The following is a 23,319-nucleotide window of genomic DNA, read 5'->3' on the forward strand; positions in this document are numbered from 1 at the left end:
GCGGCTCTATCCACTATATTGGGTGGTTGCAGCTGCGTCAGTGGTACCACGTACCTTTTGTTTGAAGTTACTCCAACAATCCGATACACTTGGTGCCATTCCTACATATCATACATGTAAATTAGTCTAATGTATCAATCTCAATTTCTGCTATATCTGTTACAGATTTTGCCTTTTTTGCTTTTATAACTACGATGTTTGTTTCACCATCACACCGTTCGAATGTCCTTTTTCTTGTCACTTTTTGGTCCTTTGTACGTTGTTTTAGATGATGAAAATAACCTAGTTCCCCCATTGGGTTAATGGGTGGCAGTGCAATTACAGGATTGGTGCCACTGCGTAGCATATCGATTGAAAGAAACACGCGTACCAAACAAAATATGATTTTAGATCCAATAAAAATAGTCATGAAACTGATGGCTATTTCCCTGGCCACATGCCAGATTTGTTTCACTTCATTACCCAAGTATTCAAAAATCAGCAATTCATGCCACTGATTATTGTACTTTAAGTCCGTGTTGAAATACTCTAGAGTCGCATGCTCATATAAACCTCCTTGTCCCAGGAAAACTTCTCTTCCTGTTATCGTATTTCTCGAATGCCTTAACCTTTGGGCCCTTTTGCTAAGTTCCAGGTCCTTGTCATTGAAAAACCCTTCCATTGGCGCCGAAGTTGACCAATTGACGTTAACTCTATAATTAGGCATATCATTGGGTTTTTCAATTCATTGTATCCTTCGCCCATATGTTATCCATGACCCATTCTGCAATTCAAGAGCGTTCGGGTACATGGGGTTGCAATTAATAAGTGTGAAATTTCTAAAGAGTACTCTAGAAATGGGGTCCATGTATCTAATTACTTCTGAGGCATTGTCAGAAAAGACCCTAACTGGTACTTCCTCCGTACAAAACTGATTTTCGACAACATGTACGATAACTTTAGCGCACCTATGGACATAAAGTATTCCTCCCGCTCTTTCTGCGTATGTACCAAGAGCGTTTTGTTGACTTAAGAAAATTTGGTGTGAATTTCCGTTAATTGATGTCGTTAGAATCATAGCTCTGTGCAGTTTTCTATGTGACAATTTAATAACTCTATTTGTTTCAGGTTTTCAAACATGCCTCGAAAATCCCACACAAAAAGTTGATCGAGTTTTATGTCCCTGAGATCTGTCTCAGATATATCTGTTGTTGAAAAATTTTGTTCTTTGACCGTCAATTTTTCCGTTGTGTAAAACAAATTTCTATGGTTTGTTTCAAAAAGCAGAAAATTGTCTATATATTTTGTCTTGTTTTTCAACTGGACAACTAAATTTCTTTTTCTGTCTAATTTGCTCGTCAAGTACTTTTTGTTTCCAGCGCGGACTATTTTTGCTGTTACCGAGTCTGAAAATTTAACGATCGTTAAGATGTTTGGTTTTTTGTCTTGGTCGAACCGATATTGTTCTGAATCTATTTCAAATGTGTCTCCTTGATATAACAAGGTCTGCTCCTGTTTCAAAGGGTCTTTAAAATATAACCATTTTCCTTCATTTGCTTCCCTAGTTTCAATGAACAAAATCCCTATGAAAATTTCAGCATTAATCATGATGTTACCTTTCTGTTTTTCACCTTTTGGATTGGTCCAATCCACGGGGTAGACATAATTCACTCTTTTCTCATCTCCGCCTTTCATGAAAGTTTTTGATATCTTCTGAACAAATTCAGCATCGGTTCGGCCAACATTCATCTCGTTGAGGACTTCTTTGGGAGCATTGAATTCAAAATCACCAGACCCGGTAACCGCGCTTTGTGTCCCTGCCATGGATTTTAACAGACTGACTCTTTTATTGGGTAAAACGTTGGAATTATTTGTGATATTTCGTTTGAGTAGGTTGCGTCGTCATACCAACTACTTTTTTTTCAGCACAGTTACCGTATATGCAGCCCTGTACATGCAGTATTTTAGTTTACTCATGCTGCTTTTGGCGTAGATCAGTCCTCCTTTGTTTACCTGCTCCTCATTTATATGTGACATCTCACAATTTGTCGGTTCCGTCATTGCAAATTTCTGCGTCTGTAGAATGTTCTCAAAATCATACCCCACAATCTCCACGGATTGTGAAAAACCTAATATGCTAACCAACTGAAGAAGTTTCCAGTTCAACTGCACGATCCAATGTGGGTTCCACGACCTCTGCATTTTGTCGTATCACCTTTTGAAAAAATACATCATTATCAAATTTTTCGTCTGCATCGTTATCCTTGAATAAAAAATAGTCTTTCAGTTTCCGTGGTCTTGTTATTCCCGACGCACTTCTTGTCTGATATCGTCGTTCGGCGACAGTTTGCAAAGTAGAAGCCGTACTCCCATTTGGAAATTCTTCGCCTTCACTCCTTTCGGATGTTGACACCAGACTATCCCGCTTCTGCTGTGTGGCTACTTTGGGCGCAGGTATCTTTGTGCTTCTGCTCTTATTGTTGGTGTTAGTATTTATTGATTCTCTTGTACTCCCACCCATAGGTGTTTGAAACGATTCGTCTTTGACTGTCTCATTGTCAGTTTCAGTATTAGGATTAATTTGACTAATATTTCTTTCAGGTTGAACTTCTCTTCTATCTGTGTCATTCAATTTTGGGGTCACCACTTCAATTTCCACAAATCCATTGTCCTCCGTAAGGTCGTTTTGTGTTATTCTCGGTTCAATCTTTCCTTTGTTAGGTTCTTTTTTATCAGTGGTAGCACTTCTACTGTTAAAACGTTTGAGTCAATCGTAGTGGACCTTTTGTTGTTTTTTTGTTTTCACATCCTCAATAACAATGTTCAGATCGTTTATTATTTCACGTATTACCTGCGGTCCGCTGTAAACAGATTTAAATTTCTTTGTCTGGCCATTTTTTATTGTGGGGTTGAACACCATTACTAAATCACCTACTTCATATTGTGGTCCAGATGTGCTGCGGTCATAGTAGGTTATTTGTCTTTCTTGCTCCACATCCATGCTTTCCCGTACCAGCTCATGGCACGTTTGTAGTTCGTCTTTCAAGCACTCAACGTTGGGTAGATTTTGGTTTGTATTGTTTGATGCATGCAATCAATCGGCAGCGCGCATGATCGTCCAAAAAGGAGGTAAAAGGGGCTGTACTTCGTAACAGAGTGAATTGATGATCTGTACGCCATCATTACTAGCGGAAGGTAGTCGTTCCAGGTGTTGTGATGTTCCCCCACATATTTTGCAAGACTCTCTTCGATTGTGCGATTGGTGCGCTCTATCATTGCGTTTCCTTGAGGGTGATAAGCTGTTGTTGAAGTCCTGTTAATTCCCAGCTCTTTACACATGTTCTTGAAAAGATTCGACACAAAATTACTGCCCTTGTCGCTATGAAGATTTGCCGGACAACCAATCCTTGAAACCCATACGTTTACAAATGCCTTAGCTACCGTTGAAGCTTCTTGGTTGCTCATGGGAATTGCTTCATATCATTTTGAAAACTGATCTCCAATTAACAGAATGTATTTGTTTTCGCTGGACTCGGGTAAAGGTCCCATAATGTCTAAGGCAACTTCCCAGAACGGATGACTTGGTTTCCACGTTGTCAGGCTGTGTATGTGTTTCTGGTGTGGAGATTTGTTTTGACAGCATTCTTCGCAGGAACTTACCCACTCGTGGACATCTTTTTTTATCCCGGGCCAGTAGAATCGTTCTCAAACCCGATCAAATGTCTTGGCCATACCAAAGTGTCCGCAATGTTCATGAAGGAAAGGTAGAATTTCTTTTAAAAGTGATCTCTGAATGACTATTTGTGTTAGGTTATTAAATTCGTCAATACGTTTCTGTCTCTTGATTAGATCATTTTCAATCCGTAAGTTTCTGAAATCAGTCCAAAGTTTCCACAGTGCCCTAGAGGCTCCTGCCATGTGTTTTCTTTGAGGGCGTTTCCCGTTATCAATCCAGTTTCTCAGTATGATGAGGTCGGCTGCATTTTTCTGATGTTCAACTAGTTGTTCAACAGATTTCCCTAGTCCAATGGACCAGATATTTTTTTCTTCCGTATTTATTTGGTTCACTTGATCGCAGTCTTTGAATTGGTCTTCAGTCTGTGGAACTATCGACAGATAGTACGCGTGAGGGATTTTTTTCCCGCTTCGTGTTTGATTTCAAAGTCAAACTGTCCGAGCTTTTCTATCCATCGGGCCAATAATCCGTCTGGTTCCTTAAAACTATATAACCACGTGAGGGCCCTATGGTCAGTAACAATTAAAAATTTTTGTCCCAGAAGATAATTTCTGAAGTGTTGAGTAAAATAAACTATTGCAAAAAGTTCTCGTTTTGTCGCAAAATAGTTTCGTTGACTTTTGCTGAGCGTTTTGCTTGCGTATGCAATAACTCTTTCACCCCATAGTTGTCTTTGGGAAATAATTGCGCCAATGCCAAACAAAGAGGCGTCGGTGGTTAACGTATAGGGATCCGTGTCATTCGGATAACCCAAAATTGGTGCTTTCTGTAAAGCTTGTTTGAGTTATTCCACTGCTGATTCACATTCCTTGCTCCAAGTAAAACGTTCTTTTTTGTTTAATAGCTTATAAAGTGGCTCTGCCATTTTTCCGAAATTTTGTATGAATCTTCTGTAAAAGCCTACTAGTCCTATTATAGCTCTCAATTCTTTTATTGTTCGTGGGCTTTTCATTTTACTGACTGCCGCTACTTTCTCCGGATCCACTTCTACGCCTTTATTTGATACAATGTGTCCCAGGAAATGAATTTTTTCCTGAAAAAACCTGCATTTTGAGCCTTTTATTTTCAATCCAGCGTCTTTAAGTCGCCCAAGTACGAGATCTAGGCGATTGAGATGCTCCTCAAAGGATCTACCGAAGATGATTATGTCATCCAAGTATACTAAAGCCACTTCGTAGGAGAGTCCCGACATGATCAATTCCATTAAATTTTGGAAAGCTCCTGGCGCTGACGCCAAACCCATGGGTAGTCTCTTCCATTTGTGGAGTCCCATTGGAGTTACAAAATCTGTCACGTTCTGTGACTCTTCATCGAGTGCCATTTGAAAATATCCCGATGTCAAATCGATATTGGAAAAGAAACAATTTCCGTCTAGAGAATCAATAACGTCATTTATTCTTGGTAGCGGCCAACCGGTTTTCTCGATTTGATTGTTCAAACCTCTGTAATTAACAACTAGTCTGTAGCTGCCATCTTTCTTTTCACCAATATTGATGGTGCTGCCCGATACAAATGGGTTGGTTCAATTAATTTTGCATCCTCTAGATCTTCGACAATTTTTTTCATTGCTTTTCTTTTATCAAAGCTCATACTGCAATAACTTCTTCTGAACGGCTGTGCATCTTTGTTGAGTTTAATCTGGTGTTTAATTTTTGTCACAATATCCTAAGTCATTCGAGTTTTGAGAGAAGACTTGTAGTTGTCTCATGAACAATTCCTGTACTTTCTCCTTCTGCTGGTCATTTAGTTTAGAACCTTCTAAGCTTGCGTGTTTTCCCATTTGAAAAGTTTCCAATGTTTTTGGTTTATTTTGATTTGTGAAAATTCCATTCGCAACTAAGATCTGTTTGTTTTCAAAGTAAGTTCCCACTTTAGTGTTTTTATACACGGTTACTGGTGCGTCCGTTAGATTTAACACTTTTATCAAACTCCAACCATCTTCCATTGATATCATACAGGCGGCTAAAAGCAAACCAGTCTTTAATTCAAAATCTTCATTTACTTCCACTAATCCTTCCACTCCCGGAATTTCTTCTTCGTTTTCATCGGCTAATCTAATTTTCATTAGACTTTCGTTTTTACTCTGTATATAAGTGTTTTGTTCCGCAATTGCAAAAACTTGAACACCTTGCGTTTTCTCTGTGGTGAGCGTCATGAAATTTTAAAGTGACTGCTATATAGTTTCTCTTCGTGTAAGTTCAATACACATTTATTGGTTTTCAGGAAATCAATTCCCAGCAAACATTCTATACCTTCGTCTGCCGTTATCACAAACTCTTGTTCAACCTCCGGTAGCCTTGGTTGCAACTGTACCAAAAGCGTTACTCGGCCTATTATTTTGACAGCTGAGTTATTGGCTGTTAACACTCGTTTTGCGTATGTTTGTACAATTCCCCGTTTTCCCAGTTTTTCGTATGTGGACCAGCTCAAAAGCGATATACTACTTCCACTGTCTATTAACCCAACGCATCTGTTCCCGTGAAGTATGATTTCTGCGTTAAGACATTTAATTGTGTTTGTCGAACAAACTCTAATGACATTGCAGTTCTCGGTGGTTTTCTTCTTAAAAGGGCAGTTTCTTTTCAAGTGTTGGGAAATTCCACATAGGAAACAATTTCGACAATTTCTCGAAAGGTGTCCTTCTTGTCCACAGGCTCTGCACTTGAAACCCTGTCTGTCGTTCTTCCTAGACGGTTCCTCTCTTCCAAAAGATCTTTCTCGGTGACTAGGTCCTGGCGTTGGAAATCGCCGCCGATCGTTAAAACCACGATCTTGTTGCTGTCCTCTGTCACGTCTGTCGTCACCTCACCGTCCCCGGGAACCGCTTTGCTCCCTAGATTGGTTTCGACGGTTTTCTCGCTGTTTGTCATCTACTGACAACTGGTTCACAAGCTTGGTGACGGCCTCCACTAAATCTTTTGTTTCATCTCGTCTAATTACCGCAACTTTTGGTGTTTGCACTTCCTCCTCTATTCTTGTTACAGCTTCCAGATGCAATGCTCTTTCCAAAACTGTTTCAATTTTCATATCCTTGTCGCCAATTTGCTTTTTGAGATCTAATGTCACCTGACTATGGTTGATTCCTTCTAGAAATCCTCTCAGAACGAGATGGTCTCTAATGTCTTGCGACTCCGTTGGGTAAGCTTCCAAAGCCAACTGCTTTAAATCTCCCAGAAAATCTGTCAGTTTTTCTCCTGGTTGCTGTACGCGGCGAGCTAGCCGTCCCCGGAAAAAGACCGGTTTTTCGCTGTAGTGTTCTCGAAAAGCTTTAACGCATTCATCATAATTTTCTCGTGTAGCTTGCGGTAGAGTGCGATAGAACTCTATGGCAGATTTTCATAGCCTAAGTGCAAAGTAATGCGGCCGTTCATCAACTTTGCGAGCCGGATCTCCTTCAGTTCTTTTCCACTTTTGTAGTTCCGCTAATAGCTCAAAATGCGTCACGTAACTTTCCAAGTCGTTTGAACCGGTAAATGCTTCCGGTAATAGCATTCTAGAGGTTGAGCCCGTTGCCATTTTTTGTTCCCCTACTTGTATCCTGCCCTTTTAAAACTTTATTAAGTTGTTGAAATTAAGAGTTTCTATAAAATAATTATCAAGTAGATCGTCACTGGAAGGTGTTTTCTATTTTTATCTTTGAATTTCTATAGCACTCTCTTTATTTTAATGTTCAAAAACTTTTGTTTATAAAAATCTAACGCTTATTTCAATACGGTATTTCTTTTTTTTTAATAATTTATTTATTTTTTATATATTTTTAAGGAAGTTTTAATTTATAGTCTTATAGACGACTGTCCCACCTAATTTCTTTTTTTTTTATTTATTTTAATATGATTCTGGCTGAACTCCGATTTTCCTTGTTTTATTGATGTTTTTAATATATTTTCTTTTCTATTTACGACAAGGATGATATTAGTTGCTTTAGTTTTCTTTTACTTTACCGTGCTTATTGTTACTTGATCAATTTTTTTCGCTTTATATTCTCTTTTTTTAATGTTAGTTTCAGAAAAAGTCAAAATATAATTTTCAGCAACTGTTTCAATTGATTTAACAACGCGACTATCCCGCACTGTTTTTTCCGATGGTTATGCCGCTCGTTTTCTAAAAGTCAAATTAGCAACTAAGGTCAAAAGAAAAAATATTTCCTATACTAATAAGAATTACGCAGTGGCAATCAGTTTCAATTACGAACGACAAAAACAAGACAGAACTCTTTATTTCTACTCACTTGGTATGATGGGGTCTTTCCTTACAGGGAAGTTTCTGTCTCCACCAACGAGTAAAAGATAGCACCACGCGAGTAAATTCTCACTTGTTTTCCTGCGACTGATGTCCTGTAACTGATGTCCTCCGCTGTGGCTTCTGCAAATGATTCTCACAAAAATTGGTGGAAATTTTCTGGTAATTGAAGATTTGTTATCCCAAATCTTTGTGTTTGTTTCAAGAACAATTCGGTTCTCGGAGTTTTTGGAGTTAAAATGCTTTTTATTTGCGTCTCCCTACCGACAAATTTGTTAAAGATTTTAAAATGTTAACTTTCCTTTAAATCTCTGTCGCCATTATAATATCCGTGCACTGTTTACGGTTACGGTTTGGGTTGGATGTTATTCTTAAGCACTTTAAACCTCGGAGTTACTGAGGAAAATTTTCCAAGTTTCAGACTTGAATTTAATTGAACAGATGTATATGCACAATCAGTTTAATACAGAGTTAGAACTATGGCTTGTAGATATTAGAAGTTTTGTGAAGATGAGAAATGTAAAGCAATTAAAGAGAGGCAGCTCGATTGTGTAAGGTTTAGTTTTGAATATGTTCTTTGATTTCGGTCCTATCAATGGTTAATTAATCTTAGGTTATTTTTACCCATCTTCGTTAATCTCTATGGGAATTTTCTCATATTTATTTTCTACCGCACGGGTCCCTGTTAGTTAAACTAACAGGTAACAGGTTTACCTGCTTGACGAATCCCGTCATGAACAAACATTCCCTGACGTGTCCCGTCAAGATGAAATTCCATGATGATTCCCATCATTATTTATGATGCTTTCTCTATATTGTTAAAATCCGGTTTACTATTAGTAACCATCTTTTTTTGGTTCTCCTATTTGTTTGTGAAAATTTCGAATTATGCGTTTAACATGTAATTTATGAGCATGTCATACATTATGGTTCACTATAGGACCAAGTACACCATCCGGCAATGAATTCTAGATTGAATTGAGCTAGAGTATTAACACTGCACATCAGAGGAAACGTCACCTTCAACTCTTAGCTTAGAACGGGTGAAAACTTCAGTTCATGGTACCTTATTGGTGCCTCGTCCTTACGGAACACTCTTGACCCGAGAAACAGTTAACACAAAGATTTCCCAAACAGAAAGACAGCGCAATGCACGCTTTTACACTTTGTGGCGCAAATATAAACCCTCGAACAAAAAACAAGAAGATTCTTCAGAATTTCATTGACCAGGGCTGTTTGAAAGGCCGGAAATACATCTTCCTGTGGCACGACGTAATTAGCAACACTGTATCGTACGACCGCATAGAGAACGCAAAGCCCTGTCCCACTTGGAAGCAGCTCAAGATTCTCAAGAGAATCCAGCACAGACTATCTGCTATTCTATACGTGAGACGAATTCGATCGGCTCACATCTTTGATCAGCTGAGGACTTGACATCACCATCGTTGACAACAAAAAAACCTGATTTCCAAGAGGAAACAGAGAGACACCAGAAAAATCGACAACTTTCGCCAAGTACACCCAACAGTAATATCCGATCAGCGAATTGCCAAAACCCTTTGGACGGATCCACATCAATTTCACAAACAAGACACGCCCCGGAACCAAAAAGAAGAGGGTAAAAGCTAAGAAAAAGCACATGAAGCGAGAAAAACAAAAAGTGCCCCCCAGTGATCGGTAATTAAGTTCATTCTAGCCTTCACTGCTCTTGAGATTTCATTATCTTAGAGCGCTCGACCGGATCGAACATACTACGTAAAGATGGGGAATTCAAAAAATCTGAGGCAAATAGGGAAAAACTCGCAATCAGTCAATGATAAAGCTTTGACCTGCAAGCACTGCAAAAGGTCATCCACTCATCCCAACGACCAAGTTAAGGAATGTGACAGATGTTGAAAACACCTGTGTACTCAATGCATTGGAATGTACTATGCAATCTAACAGTACATGACGCAACCGTCCGTGCCTTGGTGCTGCCATAGCTGTATCAAGGCAGTACAAAAACTGATCGATGCAGGGCAGGCAAACACCCTTAGTGATTTTTTCTCCAAAAATATGAAGCAAGACCTTGACGCGCCAATGGGCAACATGGAAACAAGGATGTATGACTTTAACAAATTCATGGCGGGGCTTCCTCGCCTTAATAAACCAGCTGGAAGAGAGACAACGTCGATTGGAGCAGCCTGGATTGATCAGGAAAAAATTCAGGGTAAAATGTTCAAGGAAAATATTCTTGAGGCAAATGAGAAAAAAACGAGAAGTAGAGGAAGAACTGCAGAAGCAAAGAAGCGTCAGAGCGAACGAGGACCCAAAACTCCCAAAGGAAGTGCAACTGACGCAAGATGAGGAGCTAATCAAAAAGTTTTCGATTCAGATTGAGAAATTGGATGTAACTGTAGAGAAACAAATGATGCTGGAGAGAAAAGCCGAAGGAATTGATAACCCAGGTCAAGCAAGACCTATACGGGTGACCTTTGACAATGCTACGAAAGCGAATGACTTCATGAAAAATCTTAATCGTCACTGCTGAAGATACACTTAAGCAGGTACGGATCCAACCAGAGAGGAGCTTCAAGGACAGAGATGCAATCCGGAAGCTCATACTGAGATAAATAAAAAACTTGAACGAACCGGAATACGGAATGTACGTAATCCTCGTGAGGGGCAACCAAATCATCAGGGTCAAAAGACAAAAGGGCTCTGCAAACAAAAGCAGAAACTTTCACTGACGTTTGGGCTCACCAAGGCCGACACAATAACACAAAATAAACATATGGAACTGAAAACTTGAATATACGAGAAGAAAAACAAATCAGATATAATCTCGATCCAAGAAGCGAAGTCAAAAAACGCCAAAACTCCCCTGGAACCAATTGTGGCATAAAACTGATGATTACTGTATTTAGAGAAACAGCATGAATCCAGACGACCCAGGTAGAGGGATGCTTGAGAACTTAAGCTCCAAACTTGACTACAAAGTTATAGATGTGAAATCAAATTTCACGGATTAACAAGCTGCTAATATTTGAAGCTCTGGAAGCAATCTGTGATTCGCATCTATACACCGAAGCCCTAGTTCCTCGGAAATGAATAAGAGCGAGTTTAATCGACTATTTTTCACCATGAAAGAAAAGGCTGGCACAGGAAAGCTTCTATTCTGCAGCAAATTTCAATTATCCGAAGCTAAAATGGCACGAACAAATAATTCCTGCTGAAGAAGATACGAGAAAAACAGCTTCATGATAACGCTGCGAGATTGATACCTCACCCAACATATCAACGAGTCAAGGCCTCCTTCTCTGTGATGTAACATCAACTCCAAGTAGCATCCATCATAGCAATCTTTTGGGCAAAATTGATCATGTACTTATCAAAGCCGAATTTGCAATATCGGTCGACGACGAAACAAATAAAGATCTTTTAAACTTCAAGAAAGCCCGCTATGTTGAAAAGCGCGAATCAATTACAAAAGATTGGTTGTCAGTGACAAATCAAACTGATGTGGACCATGGTTGGTGTATGTTCAAAACCAAATTGCTCACACTGATAGAACGCTTCGTGCCGATAATTAAAGGAGAACGAAGCAAATGTCGGCTTCCCCTGTTTCCATTACACCCGTGTTCCCAAAACTATTGCAACACAAGAAAAGGATGTGGAAGAACTACTTAAAAGACAAGTCGAATGCCAAATACATAATGTACACAAAAACGAGAAACTAGCTCAGGAAGTTGACCAGGGCAGCGGCCAATCGCCACGACATTGAGGTATCGCTGGAAATTGGAGAAAATCTCAAAAAATTTTGGAATCACATAAAAAGAAGGCTCAAGAGCAAGGAAGCAATGCCAAGCCTGCACAAACCTGATGAAACAGCTACTGCAAATGACATAGAGCAGAAACGCTATTAGATTTCTTTGCATCGGTTCTCACAATCGACTCGAACAACGAAACACTCGAACCCGCTTCCACTCCAGTCAGCACTTTTCCCAATGACATAAATTTTTCGGTTAAAAAATTGAGAAAGGAATTGGACCAATTGAATGTAGCTAAATCTTGAGGCTTGGATTTGATTCCATCACGATACTATGAAGTCAGGAGTTCCCATGAGGAACCACTGTCTCATATGTTCCAGCTGTCATGGGTCAAAAGTAAAATACCAAGTGACTAGAGGGAGGCGGAAATATCGGCCTCTACAAGAAAAGGAAAAGTTCTAACCCTGACAACTACAGACTTTTGAGCCTGACATCACTGAGCTGCAAGATCACGCAAAGAAAAATCCGCAAAGAAATTATGTCACATCTCCGCCCCAGCCAACTATTCGATAAAAAGCAATTTGGGTTCATAGCCGACAAAATGACACAACTCCAACTCCTCAACGCAATTGACCAATGGACTAAAAATATAGACCAAGGGAAAGACATTGATGCGATTTACCTAGACTTATGAAAAGCATTTGAGAGTGTCCCTCATTGACGACTTTTGCTAAATCAAAATCAGTTGGCTTCTTTGGGAACGCATTCAATTGAATCCAGGATTTCCTTACGGGAGGGAAACAGAGAGTTGTTGTCAACGGGAGGAGTTCCTATTGGTGTGACGATATAAATGATATCACGCAAGATTTCGTTCTAGGGTCGATATTGTTTATAATGCATTTAAACACCATTGGATCGAATCTCAAATCAAACATTCTACTCATCGCAAACGACGCCAAACTCTACCGTAGGATTGACACAACGGACGACAAAACCATTCTACAAGAGGAACTCAGTCGCCTCGAAAACTGGTTGCGCGAACCTCTACTACATTTTCATGAAGAGAAATGCGTCTAATTGACAATCACCAGAGCCAAAGTTTTGCCAACAATTGAGTACGCCCTAAATGATGCTAATTTGAAAATAGCCAATGCGAAAAAGAATCTGGTTGTCCGGATAGACAAAAAAACTAGACTTTGACAAACATATCGTGATCAAGGTTAAAACAGCCAGCAGAATCATGGTTCTAATGGAAAAATGCTTCTGCAACATCACAGTAGAGATTTTCAGGAGTTTTTACTAGTCAGTCATTCGACCTCAACCTGAATACTGCAATCAAGTTTGGTACTCACACATGAGAAATTGTATCAACCTGATCAAAAATCTCCAAAGGAGAGCCACATAGATAGTCCGACAATTGAGAGAACTGGACAATGAATCGAGACTAAGGGTACTGAATCTTCCATTCCTTGCATTCAAACGTAACATAGGCACCATGATAGAAAAGTACAAGCTAACAAATCAGTTTGACAATAGCAGTTCAAGTGTCAGATTGTTTGAGCCTAACGACAGAATCTCCAGAGGAAAACAGAAGAATGTGACGTCGAAAAAAGTAAGAATCAAAAGCAGACGGAACTGCTTCAGTGTGTGACCGGCTAAAGTCTGGAACCATCTGCCAGATGGGGTGACCTCCATACAATCTTTTCAGATGTGGAATGGCACGATGGAGGCCACTCTGTCGACCAGAAAACCATACTTGCACTGACTTGACCTTACTTCAGGTCCGTTTCTATATCAACTCATTACCACAGTGGTCACTGCTTTGTTGAATCCGATAGTGAAGTTCCATATCCGAGTTAGTTTTGTTTTTTACAACTAAAATTTTTAAGTATTGTGATCGGCAGTCTCCCGCCTCTATTGATCAACTAATCGGTGTTGTACATTTCACTCATATCAACTCAAAGCTGTCCTACCTACTGTTTAGGAGCCCAGTGTTTATCCAGTCTTTCTTTGTAACTTTCAAGACACCACTTTCTTAGACCTTGACACCACTTCATCTGGTGGCTGTTTCCACTCATTCGGTGCCTTCACTGCAAAATACTTCTTCCGCGATTAAGTTTTTGGCTTCATGGTAAGGGTTTCGCCCTTTTGAACCCTTGTGTCTCCAATTAAGCCAGTTGTCACCTGCTCATCGTACTTCTCCTCAGTATTTTGTATATCTGTTAGATCTTGCCTCTCTTCCTGCGATAGTTCAATGTTGACTGAGTCTCCCTTGTATTTTTTTTCTCTGATCTCCAAGCATGCGCTTGCTCGTTGTTGAACAATATCTATTAAATTTACGTGTTTTTTCATTCGGAGACACTAGATTTTGTGTGCATGTTCAAGTTGCAGCCGATCAATTGCCTTGCATAGCTGAGGGAAGGTCTTTGTCATCATTTGGAAGATTTTCGTGATCACAACAATGATGGAGTTCGCTTTCGTCAATTGTGAGGTTAGATGAAGTTTGAAGGTTAGCTTTCGATCTATGCTATATCGACTACGATCTATGCTTACCCAGACTACGCTTGGACCACATTGAAAGATTGTTCATATCTTCTTGGAGTAGCCTCGGATTGTCTTCTCCGGTTATTGTTATGAAAAAATTGGCATCATCTGTCACAAGGTAGATAGGTGACTTCGGAGGGTCTGGCATCCTGTTGTGTTCGAAAACTTTTTATCCAATTCATTGCTTAATTCATACTATTACAACACTCAGAGGACGGTGGTTTATTGTTTCTTGCTCCCGTCGTTTTTCTATGGTTTGGGTGAGGTAAAAGTTTTTCCCAGCTTCAACAAATTTACCTCCTTAGACATAACTTCATCGGGTAGCTGGTTCCTTTAATTTTGTTCCTTCATTGTAAAGTAGTTCTTCCGAAATTTAGGTCATGGCTTCTTATCAAGGATTTTGCACTGTTTCCCACTTTTGTGTCTACAATTTGTTCCAAGTAAGCCAGTTCTCAACTTTGCGACACACATATCTGTTTGCATTTTGCTGATATGCAACATCATGCCTCTCTTGCTGCTATAGTTTACTGTTGGTAGCCTGAGTACCATTAGTCTCTCTTTTTATTCTCTCCTCTGATCTCTCCCAGCATGCGGTTGCTCGACATTGTCTACTTTCTATTAGAGTTACGTGTTTGTACATTAGATGACTCAATATCTCGTTTGCATGTTCAAGGTGCGGCCAAAAAAGTGCCATGTACAGCTAAAGGAAGGTCTGCATTGTCATCAATTGGAGTATTTTCGTGATCACCGCTAAAAGGAAGTTTGCTTTCTTCTTTTGTGATATTATATGATGGTCGAAGAAGCTTAGCGTTCTGTCTATGCTTACAACGATGCCTTTCTCTTATTCAGATTCAAATAATTCTTCAACACTGTCCAAGTGGTAGACCCCTTCGGTTTAACTGTTCTTCGTTGATAAGGTCAGTCTAACAGGTTTCTGTGGGTTGAAACTTAGTAGACTACCCTTGGGCCGTATGAAAAGGTTGTTCATAACTTCTTGGAGTAGTCTTTGATCGTATTCTCCGGTTATTGTTATGAAAAATTTTGCATCATCTGTCACAAGGTAGATAGGCGACTTAGTAGTGTCACGCATCTGGTAAGGTCTAGCATCTATTAGAAAACTTTTGTCCAACTCATTATTTATTCCGTAGTGTTCAGCACTCAAAGGACGATTGGTTACTGTTACTGTCGTTTATTTAAGGTTTGGTTGAGGTAAAATTTTGCACAGTTTTGAATATTCTAGCTTCTTTGCTGTCATCCTTATTATGTATTGCTACCTTCTCTCAATCTATTTTGGGAAAATTTAGAGCCCCTACCAACACAACCTTTTTGGTAATTGAAAACTTTAATGTAATTGAGAACTTTACTGAATTCCGCGTCCTTTTTAGAGGACGACTTGGGAAATCGGTAGCGTGAGATAAAATTCAGAGATCAAGTGGTCAGATGGAGCTGAGAATGTAGCAATTCTGTGAAGCTGCAAGTTATGTTTTATTCTACATAGTGAATATCTTTATCGATTTATACTAGCACCCACCGTTCATTTCCTGTCGTTGCATGTTTTATAGTTCTAAATTAAGATCTAGTATTGTTTTGCCAAAAGGACCAAGTCTAAAATGGTGCTCTTTGGTTTGGTCTCAGAGGTTGCGAGTATATCCGGTTTGTTGGTTGAACATTCTGTTTCTGGTACTAATTCCTTCAATTTCGGTGGGTTCAATGTGTCAGCTTTTGCAGAGCAGAACTCAACTTTTCTTCTGAATCTCGTTTTGGTTGATCTTCACCCTTAGTACTTTTTTCCTCTGACTATGTGCAGTTGTTATCCTTTTTCCACTGCTGTAAGGTCTGTACAAAATCACGAACGAATTCCTTCAGACTCCGAAAACCTTCAAGTAAGATTCTGCGGTTCTTAGTTTGCCGATGTTCGTCATGATAGAATCCATATCTTCACTGGGTTCAAAAGGAAGATGAACGTCACTCATCAACGTCACGCATAACAAATGGCAAATGAACGCCACTCATATGAAATATAGTCATCTAGATACCATGACTGATCATCATGCTAAACACCGCAAGAACAATCTAGTGTGCAGCAGGAAAAATCTTTTCTAAAAGACACCAATTTACTCCCTAGAATCAACCAATTTCAGATAAAATTTGATTTGCAAAGAAAGGTTGCAAAAAATTTAAAGCAGAAATGTTCTTCCATATCCGGGTTTTGTTTTATAAAACAAAACTTTGTTATTCTCTGTCAGTAAATGTATAAAATTCTGTTCGTAGTTTCTGTTTCTTTTCATTTATCTACAGACAGCAGACTCCCTTGAGATTGCCAAACAGTCAGACTCATTGCTCTAAGTGTTCCTTTCATTTCGGAGGTGGAGTGTTGTTCCACGGCACATGAACGTCACTCATATCAAATGTAGTGATCTAGCACCAATGATTGACAGTCGCGCCAAATTTTGCTGCAAATACTGCAAAAATAACAACAGTAGAAAAACGCAAAAAAAATCTATCCAAAGAACAAATTTTAACTTGGAAACCGTCTTTTTTACTATCGGCGAAAATAACAATTGATTCAAAAATTTTGACACAATCAACATAAAACTCACTTACACCTTTGGAGATAATCAACCAAAGCGCAATGCTATATTACTCATCTATTTCTTAAATGATTAGGAGGCAAATTTGTAGCACCTGTTGAGGAAGCAAATGTGCGCTAAGGATCGTTAACGGAGACCACAACAAAAGTAGAAGTGAGTGAATACAAGCACTTCGAAAAACATATGTCTACCGCTAAAACATCAAGAACTTCAAGACACTTGTTTGATCATGCTAAAAGTTATAAGATATCTATATCAGACGAATTGACTACAACACGGGAAAAATGAGACATTGCACAAACATCCAATTAGTCGAACAGCGGGTCCTAAGAGTGTCAAACTGGACTTACACTTCAACACATTAGCTTTTGGATATCAGAAGAGCAACAATTAATTTTGGTGGTATTCAGGGTCCCTCTGGTCTTGATACAACCGATTAGCGACAATAACTAATATCATTCAAGGTTGCATCAAGCTGTCTTTGTGTGAATATTGTCAAACCCCACCCTCAGAATTGCGACTGAGGCTTTAACTTTATTGACTACTTACAACGCTTTTTTCAGATAGCACTAGACAACTACCCGAGGTTTAGACCTATTGGTATAGACAATGCGCTATAGGGTTTTTCGGAAGCATCGTAATGTGTGTAAAAAATATCTTCAGAAAATAGGGACTAATCTAATGAACAATTTGCCTGAATATTCAATTGCTCTGAATGTGCCAACCATTCGCTTGACAGACGTTTCAACAAATTGAAAAAAACAGGAGTTTTTTATGTCTCAACAGAGATCTCATCTCGATATGTCGCAAATTTTTTGTTAACCAGTTTATGCATCAGTTAAAAGTTCGTTTAATAACCATCAAACCTCCTTGTAGAAGAAAAACAGTAAACAAATCTAAGGAGACTATAACATAAAAGGAACCAACAGTATTACAATTGCATGGTGAGGCTATTCTTCCCCTCTTAGATTTATTTGAAGGTCACAAAATCACCATAAGCAGTGGAACAGCGATGACAATAAAACTAGTGGTATTCTTCAGCCCTTGAAAGTTGTACTAACCCGATTAATGAACAGGGAAAACCTTTCGGATCCATTATAGGGAAATCTAATGGCAACTCCTAAAGAAGATAGTAGAGTACTCAAATAATTGACAGTTTATTGCTTTTCATGCGAAGTAAAGTCATCGTATTTAGCGTCCAAAATAGGCTCATAAGATTTTAGCAAACAGTTCTGTCATACAGATCTGATAACTGTATTCCGAGTAGATTTGCGGTGCCAAATTACAGAAATTATCGATTAGATTTATTGGCTATTTCGCGGAGCGAATTCACTATTAATTTTGTAATTTATTAATCCGATTTTCTGAGTGCAGAAAATACGTGAAATTGTCGACACGAAATTAGCTTTATCTACTAGACTCGTATTTCGCTTTACGAAATGTAGTTTAGAATTGTTCGATACGAATTAGCGCTTTAGCGGAGCGGATTTCAGATTAAAAGAGACAACTGAACTTGAATTAGGAAAGATGAAATACGAGGAAATTAAAGTTAACTAAATCTGAACAACAATTTGATCACAAGAAAATACCTCTAAACGCGGCAACTCAAATCACAAGACTTCATGAACAGACAGGGTTTTCAGACACAGGATTTAAACAGATTAAAGAAACGTGAAATATGAAGATTGAATCTTCAAACAAGACATTGGAAAAGAACTTAAACTAAATGATAAACAAAAAGAACTAAAATAAAATTAACTTAAATTAAATAGATTTGGTATACCCAAATCAATAGACCCTTTTGACACAATGTTCTTTTACACCACATTTCCCCCTTAACAAAATAAACGACACAGTAGTTTATCAGAAAATTAATAACATATGTACTGATTACTATAAATAATACTATAATGTTTTTGAACGTTTTAATCTCTATCACTTTCATATAATCTCTCTGCCTCTCCGACTGTCATTGACGTCTCTGGACTCTCGTAATACTGGGTCGGATACGTCTGTACAGGAGAACATGGCCCCACTGTAAAATCTGTTTCTACATGTTGACTTTGAGTGGCAGCTTTCTTAATTGATCTAATTATCGATTTGTTCTGTATTTGTGTCTGTTTAATTCATTGTCTTCGTTTACTTCGCGAAGGTGCAGTAGAGCTCGAATTTGTTGGTGGTCAGGTTTGGACGGATGCTAATGACTCGTCCGATTCCGTGATTTACGGTGAAGATCTTTTCCTCTTTAATGGCTGTAGCGCTGCTGTTGCCTTGGTGGCGGCTTTCCTTTTCGGCCTCGTTGGATGCTCCGCAACCACAATCGATGTCAATGGCAGCTCCAATGGCGGCGCGAAATCACATATGTCTTCTGTGGGTGGCTGTGGCGGTGCTGTTATGACTGTTCCTTTGGGTTTCATGGGCATGCGTACTCTGAGCGCTGTTGTGACGTTCAAATGAACTGAGGATACCGCACTAGCGTCGTCGGCTATCTTCCTACGTTTCATTCCTTTGTTTCCCTCTAATTTCTTTCTTGCCTCTTTCGCGTGTTGATTTGTGAGGTCTTCTGTTGTTTTTCCGGAGGGTATTTTGGGCCTCCTATCGGCGTACATTTGGAGTTCAGTTTGGCGCTCCGCTTTCGTTCCGAATTTCGCCAAATCTGAATTGCGGATTGTGACGTCTTTTTTTCTGGGTTTTTTAATGACAGAAGTATATGTGTCTGTTTTTACCACTGAAGAACCTGGCGCCAAAAACTCCTACAGTCCATCTAGACTTTTCTTTGACTTTTTGGTCTTCGGTTTCTTTTTGGCTAATTTGATTGCTAGGGAAGATTGTGTCCGCGGTACTGGCAAACCGACTTCAGGATGAGAACTCATTCTGGACTCTTTTTCTGGCTGTGTTCCTTCTTCTAGCTGCATTTTTGCTCAGTTTGTCCCTGTTATGTTCCAATTCCGTGTCGCTTCTGGCCTCTACGTCCCAGTTTTCTTCCGAAATGAGTTCGTCCCAACGGACTGTCTCCAAATCTAAATATTTATTGAAAATGCGTTTATACGTGAGACTTTTAGGATCAGGTTTTGTTGATATTTACTTAATGGAGTTTTAGCCTTTCTACCAAAATGGGCCTCAAATGGTGATATACTGATAGTCTTTTGACGTAGCTGGTAAATAATGGAAATTATCGATGATTTCAAATTAAATTGATTTCGCGCCGCCGTTTTAATACAAGCTAAACGGTTCTTGATTGTTTGAATTAGACTTTTAACTAGTCCAATCGCTCTGTGATCGTGTATTGGAGCTTCAATTAGCTATATCTTATTTTGACTACAAAATGCTTTAATTTGGTGACCCGTTTGGCATCGAGCTTGGTCTAATCTAATTGAACGGGGTATTCTGTGTAGCAAAACACACTCGTGAAGGAATTTCAAAATTATTATCTGAATTGGCTCTATCCAATACCTCTGCGGTTGGAAATTTTGAAAATCGATCTATACATGCAAGAAAAGATACTTCTTGATCTTTTTCATTATATATTGGTCCACCAAAATCAATTTGGATTTCTTAATTGGTACTTCGCATAACTTTAATGGTACCCATTCGCCTACAGGAATAATAGACTTTAAATTTTTACCAATTTTAATACAGGGATTGCACATTGCCGTCTTTTCAATTATGTACCGATGCATGTACGGCCAAAATGCATGTGTCGCCATGTCTGTCATCCCCCAGCTTCCTGGGTGGGTTGCATGAATGACTTCCACGTACGCATCCTTGATCGAGTTCGGGATGGCTATTCTTTTATCGATGCACGCGCATCCATTCTTGACGTGCAAATCCTTCCAAAAAGAATAGATATATGGTGAAATCTGTTGGCATCAATCCTCGTTTTCCGTCAGGATGCAGTCTACTACTCCTTTGAGGATCGCGTCCTTGGTGGTTAGACTGGCCATCAATGTGCTGGAGAAAATTTTGGATGGTGCAAAATTGAAGGCATCTGTATACAGATCGTCGGATGAGGGTGACGTGACTGTTGTAGTATCAGTATTTGGAGTAGAGAGTGTTGCTTGCACTGCGGGAGCCGTTGATGGTCCTGCCTCATCGGCATATCTAACTTTGGAGGGTGTCGATTCTTTTACTTGCCTCAGGGTTTCTTCATCAGAGTTCGATATCATGAGGACACTGTTGAACTTGTTAGCGATCCGTTGGAAATTATTCAATTTATTGGGCAACTTATCAGTAGAGCTGTTCAAGGCAAAAAACGATTGAAGAATGTTTACTGTCTCGATTTGGATATTAGAATTTGAGTTATTTGGTTCTAATTTGCTAATTGAATTATCATTCTCCGTAATCGCAGATTTTTCTGGATTTCGCGGTGGAATTTGGTGTATTTGAGGCTTGTTTTATAAGCGGACATCGCGCTGCAAAATCGACGTAATTCTCGGCATTTAATAGGAAGCGTTTTGCGCTGCGCTTAATCACATTCAATTTATTAACTATGAATTGCTCGTCATAAGCAGATATATTCAACTAGATATTTACATAGTCAACTAATCCCATTTTTGAACCAGGAAGATGATCGGTCGTAAAATCAAAAAGTAGTAGTCGATCTACCCGTGTTAGTCGACTATTGTAATATTTATTAGCTCTATTTTCTCTCATAATCGAAAGCAAAGCCCTATAATCAGTTATTACAGTGAATGGCTTGCCATATAAATAATATTTGAAGTGTTCAATAGAACAGACAACACCCAATAGCTCGAGCTCATTGATGCTATATCTATCTTTCACAGAATTCAGAAATCGCAATGCAAATGCCACGGTATGCCAACGATTTGGAGTTTGTTGTTCCAATGCGCAACCCACGCCTTTACGAGAGGCGTCGCATTTTATACGTGTTTCTAAGTCCGGATTAAAATGATGATTTTCGGTTGTTTCGGCAGTCTTCTCTTTTATCAATTTGAATTGTTTCTCATGTTCATCCGTCCAAATAAATTTTGTATTTTTCATAAGTAGAGGTCTATGTGGATAACATAATTGCGACAAGTTCGGAATAAATTTGCCCAGATGATGAACTGATCCCATAAAGGATCTGAGTTTTTTGAGATTTGAGGGTGAGGATAATTTTTCGGTTGCATCCGTTTTATTCGTCAATGGTATTATGCCTGTTTGAGTTATGCTATGTCCAAGCCATTCAATTTTATTTTTTAAAAAATGACATTTCGCAAGATTTATTCGAAGATTTTCTTGATCTAGTTTCATCAAACATTTCCCAACAAGATCGAGATGTTGTTCTATTCCTCCTCTACTCACTATCAGTATATTGTCCAAAAAACAGAAAGTATTGTTTAAGCCGGCGAGGGTATAATTGCCTTTTGAAATTCGGCTGGCATATCCGCCAGACCGTAAAATCCCGTTTTAAAACGATATTTCCGGTCATATCTCCGCTTACAACGGTCGGCCATATCACTATGTAAATTTAATTGACTGTAAGCGTACTGCAAATCGAGAGTCGTAAAATAAGCCGTCTCCTGCGGCGCGGTTGAGAGTGTTTGTGAAAATGTTTGGAATAGCGAATCTATATTTGGCATTTGATATTTGTTTTTGTGGATTGCTTTACTCAGGGTTTTGGAATCTACTGCTATTTTGATTTATTGATCCTTTTTGACTTTAATGACTATCGGAGATATGAAAAACTGATCAGAGCAATTTGGTAGTTTTTCGATATGTCCTTAATTCAACAATTTTTCAAGTTCGATTTTTACTTTTGGTTAGAGATGAATGGGCAATTTCCTCCCTTTTTGATGTGTACCTCGATAATTTTTATGAAATTTTGAATTGACCGTATGGTGCTTCGATTTTCCTATTCGTGAGATTAGTTCAAGAAATTCTTTTGCCAGTGATTTTTTTATTGCATAAGGTGTTTCTATGTTATTGATTTCTGTATTTGGGCAAGGTTTCTGTGAAATTGTTATTCCCAATTGATCAAACAGGTCTCGTCCAAGAATGGGTCGAAATCCGTCTGCTACTACCGTGATTTTTGCTTTATGAATTCTCCAGTCATTACAACGAACTGGCGTCTTTAAAGTTCCTAGGGTTTCAACCATGTCGTTTGAAAAAGACCTTAATTCGAATGGTTTTTTCTCCGACCATTGTGATTGCGCACAATTAAGCATTATTTCCCTTGCGAGTGACATATTAATAATAGTACAACCACTACCAGAATCAAGAAGAAAATGACAGCCTGTATTTCCGATCGTTATCGTCATATTTTGCAGTGGAATAGGCGGTGTGCTAACAGTTTCTACCGTTGCAACGTAATTATTGTCTGAAGAATCGTAATCAGAGTTGTATTGTTCATTATAATTTATATAAATAACAATTTGATTCTCAGAATTTGTATTTTGTTCTGTAGTGTCAGCAGTTTCTACATTGTTGATATGATTACCTTGTCGAAAATTTTGTCTAGTAATGAGCTTTTTTTGACATA

This window comes from Convolutriloba macropyga, chromosome 15 (assembly GCF_964194025.1).
Source record: "Convolutriloba macropyga chromosome 15, txConMacr16.3, whole genome shotgun sequence".
In the NCBI taxonomy this organism is placed as follows: Eukaryota; Metazoa; Xenacoelomorpha; order Acoela; family Convolutidae; genus Convolutriloba; species Convolutriloba macropyga.